The following is a 6,901-nucleotide window of genomic DNA, read 5'->3' on the forward strand; positions in this document are numbered from 1 at the left end:
CAAGTCTGACTCCTGGCCACCAGCTCTCAGTCCCTCTCTTTCCATGAGTCTAGAGTCCTCAGCTGTTCCCTTTCTCCATGTTCCCATCCTTGCCTCCATCTCTGGTGTTGCTGCTTCTCTGGATAGGGTTCCACATTCCGCTTGCTCTTCTCCCTTGATGGTCCTACGGTCCTCTGTTTCTTGACTGTGAGATTAACTACTCCCCCATTTTTGTTACAAGACTTCTACCTTTACAATTGTGACAGTAGCAATTAGTCATGATAACAATTACTTACTATTGAATCATAACAATCGTATCCCCATCTCTTTTTACCAAACCATCTAGACAAGATGAAAACTATTCTGTGGGGACTCTGTCTTTCCCCACATACTCTTAAACTATACTCGCTCTTGAAAACTTATAAGCCAGTCACTTCATGCCTTTATTACCTCCTCATTTTAGGTAGCCAATGTCTAAGTTGCCATCCCTATCCACCCTGTGTGCAGAGGGTATGCATTGATACTTTATATGAAGATTCCTTCCCTCTCTGTTGGTATTTTGAGCTACTACATCCATGAGTATAGGTCAAGTTCATCAAATTGTAACAATTTAACTTGTTTCCTTTATCAAAAATTATTATTATTTAGAGTGTTCCTTGGAGGCTAAGATGGCCAAACTTTATCTCTCATACTTTGGACATATTGTCAGGAGGGACCAGTCGCTGAATAAGAATATCATGTTTGGTAAGGTGAAGGGTCAGAGAAAAAGAGGAAGACCCCCCAATGAGATGGATTGGCCAAGTGGCAGCATCGATGGACTCAAGCGTGGCAACAGTAGTGAGGTTGGCCCAGGATTGGGCAGTGTTTTGTTCTGCTGTGCATAAGGTCTCTATGAGTCAGCACCGACTTGATGGCACCTAACAACAACAACAACAACATGTCAAGTGCTGATTATCAAGCCATTGAGGTTAGGTCAAATGGGTACTATCTGCAAGTTTGGGTGTTCTTGTGCATCTCCCCTCACTTCAAATCAGCTGGTTGTTTTACTCTCAGCTCTAGCCCTCTGTGGCTATGTCCTTGTCACTGGGCTTAGGTGTCTCCAGGTCTCACCACACATTGAACCAACCAGCCCTTCCTCTTCAGTCTCTCATCTCCAGGTTAATGGGAATCAATGGACTGTGGTTGAACTCAGCCCATTTCTTCATTTCTGCCTTTCCCCCTCTTCCACTCACCAAGTGGGCCTATTTCACTGAACTCTTTTTAGGTATTCCCAATCAGTTATAGGCTGAAGACGGGCTTACAAGCTTTCTGTAATCATTTTTTCCTGACATTCCTTTCTATCCCACTCTATTTTACAATAGTAGGCAAGGGAAACCAATATTCATAAGACAGTCAAGCATCTTGGTATTATTACCCCTCTTGACTATGCGGTATTCCCTGCATCACAGAGTCCTGTTGTTCCAAGGTTGAGCATGCATCACCATTTACCTCTACCCCACTTAGCCCATGAAAACTTGTCTCAGTGTCCCCTATCTATCTTGTTCTTCCACCTCCTCCCACTCCCCAACACCTGAATATAGTCATCTTTTATGTTGTTTTAAAAAGGTATTTGCAATGAAGTCATTGGTCTTGCAAAATTCAATCCTGTGATCTTGAGCATCATGGCTATCATTAAGGCTGTATTTTCCAACTAGTGATCCTTCCTCTTTGTTTCTAACATTTGCATTCCAATTACCAGTAATTATCATTCATCTTGATTTCATGGCTGATCAATTTCAGACTGAAGAAGTTGGGTGTTGTTGTTGTTGTTAGGTGCCGTCGAGTCAGTTCTGACCCATAGCGACCCTGTACAGGGTTTCCGAGGCTGGAAATCTTTACGAGATAAGAAAACCTCATCTTTCTCCCACGGAGCAGCTGGTAGTTTTGAACTGCTGACCTTAAGGTTTGCAGCCCGATTTGTAACCACTACACTACCAGTAGAATGCTTCAATTTCATCCTCACTGGCTTTAGTGGTTGGTACATAAATTTGAATAATAGTGTATTAACTGGGCTTCCTTGTAGGCCAATGGATGTTATTCTTCCCCCGCCCCCAATGTGTGGCTCCCCTAATGCAACCTCACTTGGAATGTGAGTGCTTATACTTTAAGAAGCCATCTGTCAGCCAGCGTGCAGCATATTGCACCTCCAACAGTCCCCTCCTGAGACTCCATGTCCCCTCCAGAGACCCAGTGTCCCCTCCAGAGACCCAGTGTCCCCTCCTGAGACCTAGTGTCCCCTCCTGAGACCCTGTATCCCCTCAACTCTGACAGTCTCCTACTGAGACTCAGTGTCCCCTCCTGAGACTTAGTGTCCCATCCTGAGACCCTGTGTACCCTCACCCAGCATCCCCTCCAGAGACCCAGTGTCCCCTCCTGAGACTCAGTGTCCCCTCCTGAGACTCAGTGTCCCCTCCCACAGTGCAGTGTCATTAGTTAGGACATGATGACTCCCAGGTCAAGCTCCAGGACGATGACCATGAGGGAAAGGATGGTGCTTGAACTCCAGTGGGCCAGCTGACCTGGGCACTGGAGCTACTGGGAATGGGCAGTGACATAGGTCCCCAGGCAGTGAGGAATCTGGCTACCCCACTGGTTCCCCAACTGTCATCACTGAGCCTGCGTGCCTAACCAGGCACCTGAAGCCCCACAACAGCACACAGCAAGCCCTGTGCACCCTCCTCTAAACGTCTCACAAGCCACCTGTCCCCTCAATCTCTTCCTCTCCCATCATTGCTCAGGAAAAAGACCCCGGCCTCATGCATGGTCTGCAGAGGCCCTTTAATTAAGCCTTAAAGGGGACAAAGCGGCTTCCAGATGAGGAAGACTGTCAGCACACACCCAGCACATAGGTTGATGAAATGCTCCGAGTCACAGTCATGGTGTTCTTTTGATACAACAGAGGACAAAGGAAATCATCCCAAGATCATGACTGGTGGCAGGCCCATCCATCACTGTCCTAGGCTGGACCACAGAAGCAGGGGAAGGTCCATCATTGGCATTCCTACACAAGTGCAGAGTTAAAGGTTACAGGAGTGTAAAGCATTAACGACATGCTCACGGTTCGTTCCCTGCACTCCTGCTGTGGCGCTGTAGGATCAGCACTGAACTGTGAACCAAAAGATCGGCAGTTCAAACCCACCAGCTGCTTCTCAGAAATCCTATACAGGGTTGCTGTGAGTCAGAGCGGACTCAACAGCACCTAATAGCATCAATGAGGTAAATTTCCTAGCCGATCGTGTGAGCACCTTTCTGCATACATTCATCCACACTCCTCCTGAGGGCAAACTGTTCCTCCCTGGGCTTGCCCCCGACTTGTGTAAGTGTGGCCACATTGTTGAAGTCAGGTGACTAGCAAGCATTGGAAAAGTAGCAGGAAGAACTCACATGGCGTCTGAAGTTATGTCCAGACTCCAATGGAGTTAGGGTTACCAATGGAGATGGAAGCCTTTCACAAACCAAGTGCTTTAGAAGGTCAGCTCTAACATGCGTCTCCCATGCACTTCTAAGGGGGTCACACGTACCCCCCTCATCGATACAGCCCCCTCCAAGACCTTTGAGAAAACAAACAGATCTCAAGGCATGTCCCCAGAAAGACACTGGTGAGGTTGTCCATTGTTATTACTGCTGGCAGGGGTCTTCGAGTCAGTTCCTGCTCGTAGAGACCCTGTGCACAACACAACAAAACACTCACTGCCCAGTCTTGCATCATCCTCACAACTCCTGTTACACTTGAGCCCACTGCTGCTGCAACTGGACCAGTCCCTATTGAGGAGCTTCCTTTTTTTCACTGACCCTCCACTTTACCAAGTATGACGTCCTTTGGATCTGATCTCCCAAGAAAGCATGTCCGAAGTGTGAGAGACAAAGTCTCGACATCCTGGCTTCTAAGGAGCATTCTGGCTGTGCTTCTTCAACACAGGTTTATTTGTTCTTCTGGCACTCCATGGTACTTTTAATATTCTCCTCCAACACCACAACTCAAATGCATCAATTCTTTGACTGTCTTCCTGATTGTCCAATTTTCAAATGCACACAAGGCTATTGAAAATACCATGGCTTGGTCAGGCACACCTTAGTCCTCACACTGATTGTCTTTGCTCTTGAATGCTTTAAAGAGGTCTTGTGCAGCAAATTTTCTGCTTCCATGAGTGTCGGCTGCGGACCTTTTCTCCGTTTATCATGATGTTATTTATTGGACTAGTTGTGATGATTCTTGTATTCTTTGCATTGAGGTACAACCCATACTAAAGGCTGTGGTCCTTGATCTTTATCAGTAAGTATTTTAAGTCCTCTGAACTTCCAGCAAGCAAGGTCACATCATCTGCATATCGCAGGTTGTTAATAAGTCTTCTTCCAATCCTGATGTCATGTTCTTCTTAATATAATCCAGTTTCTTGAACTATTTACTCAACATACAGATTGAGTAAGTATGGTGAACAAACACAACCTTGGTGCACACCTTTCCTGATTTTAAACCATTCAATGTTCCTGATTCTGTTTTAATGACTGTCTCTTGGTCTATGTACAGGTTCCTAATGAGCACAATTAGGTGTTCTTCAATACTTACTCTTTACAATGTTATCCATAGTTTGCCATGATCCACACAGTCAAACGCCTTTGCAGCCAATAAAGCACAAGTAAACATTTTCCATTGGGACAGTAAAATTCAAGGCTCCATCTGAATGAAGCTGTCCCACCCACCCACTGCAGCCTTCCTTGTAAGACCCCCTCCTTATCTGCCCCCACAGCACTCCAGCCCCAGCCTTTTGCTTGTCTTTTGCCCCACACCCCAATCTCTTTTGCCTTGGAATGTTTTCCCTCTGCCTGGAGAAATTCACACCAGTGTTGACCTACTGTCTTTGCCTGTCCCTGCTCTCTCCTCATCCTGCCCTGGAGGTCTCTTTCTATTCCTCGGTGTCATACTCGAATCTCCACACCAACAAGTCTGATGCTGAGCCAGCTTCGAAAACTGGATCCTCTAGCCTGCTTCCACCATCATGGTGTCTTAGAGCTTAAAGTCTAAGGTACTTGGTTGGTGAGAGACATCAGTCTATAGTGGGAACCCAACTTCAACTTCACTAGGAGTCTTGACACCACGGAAGTTCTTTCTGACCATTATACCTGCAATGTGGCTATGCTTAGACAGTCCAGGGCAAACCTAGGGAAGACCAGTTTGGCTGCAGGAAGAGTGTGTTTAAAAGTAGATTACAAATCCCAGATGAGCCCAGGGAAGGGCGGTTTTGCACTCAGCCTTACATGAAGAACTGGGGAACTTGCTTGGGCATGTCCTCACAGATTTTCCAAAAATGTTGCTGTTAGGTCCCATTGAATCAGTTCTGACCCATAGCTACCCTATGCACAACAGAACACCTTACAACTGCTGTGTTTGCATCTTGCTGCCATGACGTCAATCCATCTTGTTGGGGGTCTTCCTCTTTTTCACTGGTCCTCCATGTTACCAAGTATGATGTCCTTCTCCAGGGAATGATTCCTCATGACACCATGTCCAAATTACATGAGACGAAGTGTCCACCTAGGAGTGTTCTGTCTGGACTTCTCCCAACATAGACTGTTTGCTTCAAATGCATCCATTCTTATTCATTGTCCAACATTCCCGCACCCATGAGGAGATTGAAAATACATGCATTGGGTCAAGCACACCTTAGTCCTCAAACTGACATCTTTGTTGTTGTTGTTTTTTTGTTTTTAACACTTTAAATTGGTCTTTTGCAAAAGATTTATCCACCATCTTGACTTCTGCTTCCATGAGCATTGATGGTGTTGTTGTTGTTGTTGTCAGGTGTCATCGAGTCAGAACCGACTCATAGCGCCCCATGCACAGCAGAACGAAACAATGTCCGATCCTGGGCCGACCTCACTACCGCTGCCACACTTGGGTCCATCAATGATGCCTCCTGGCCAATCCATCTCGTTAGGGGTCTTCCTTTTTTCTCTGACCCTCCACCTTACCCAGCATGACGTCCTTCTCCAGCGACTGTTCCCTCCGGAAAATATGTCCAAAGTATGAGAGACGAAGTTTAGCCATCCTGGCCTCCAAGGAGCACTCTGGCTGATCCTCCTCCCTTAGGAAAATGATAGGGCACAGGTGAAACTTGAGAACGAAGCAGAGAAGCTGAAAAAACAGAAGACAAAGCTGGAAATGAGGACCTTTCTGCAAAAAGCCCTCCACGAGAAGATGCGTCATATTCAGCAGGAATACAAAGAAGAGCAGGACTTGAACAGGAAGCTTGTGCAAAAGGCCCTTCAAGACTTACAGGAAGAGACAGATAAAAAGAAGCCAAAGAAGGAAGATATGCTAAGAGAACAGAAGATATATAATGAGTATGTGGCACAGCAACATGAGGAAGAGAGAGCTCAGGAGAAAGAACTGGACAGGATAATAGAGGAAGAGAAACAGAAGAAGTTGGCTGAGAAGGACAGGGAGCTGAAACTTGAAAAGGAAGCAAGGAAACAACTTGTGAATGAGGTCATGTGTACAAGAAAACTGCAAGTTCAAGAAAAGTTGCAACGAAAAGCCAAAGAGCAGGAAGAGCGTGCTATGGAGCAGGAACACAGAAATGACGGTCTTAGAGAACTTAACCATGAAGACAAAGAGAGTTTTGCAAGGCGCTGTGGTTTAGCCCAGAGTATAGGAGGCAACTGCAGATGCAAATAGCCTCCCAGCAGCAAGCCCGAGAAGCTAAGAAGGAAGAGAAACGCCTAGAGTTTGAAGCCGGCTTAGAGGCCAACAAGATTTGCCAGGACAAGATCCAGGAAATCCTGAGCAACCCTCAAGCGCTGCCCCGAGACACTCATCCCTTGCGGAGAGGATGCTCGGTTAAGCTGCCCTTCTAGTTCCATCAAGCCCACACAGTGTTTCTCA

The 6,901-nt window shown here is 46.3% G+C and overlaps 1 pseudogene; it reads left to right on the top strand.

Annotated features, from left to right (window-relative positions):
* LOC102827224 overlaps positions 1-6,873 on the top strand; it is an 11,926-nt pseudogene extending 5,053 nt beyond the window's left edge.
* Positions 6,874-6,901: the final 28 nt, after the last annotated feature.

Source organism: Chrysochloris asiatica, unplaced genomic scaffold, assembly GCF_000296735.1.
Source record: "Chrysochloris asiatica unplaced genomic scaffold, ChrAsi1.0 scaffold00025, whole genome shotgun sequence".
In the NCBI taxonomy this organism is placed as follows: domain Eukaryota; kingdom Metazoa; phylum Chordata; class Mammalia; order Afrosoricida; family Chrysochloridae; genus Chrysochloris; species Chrysochloris asiatica.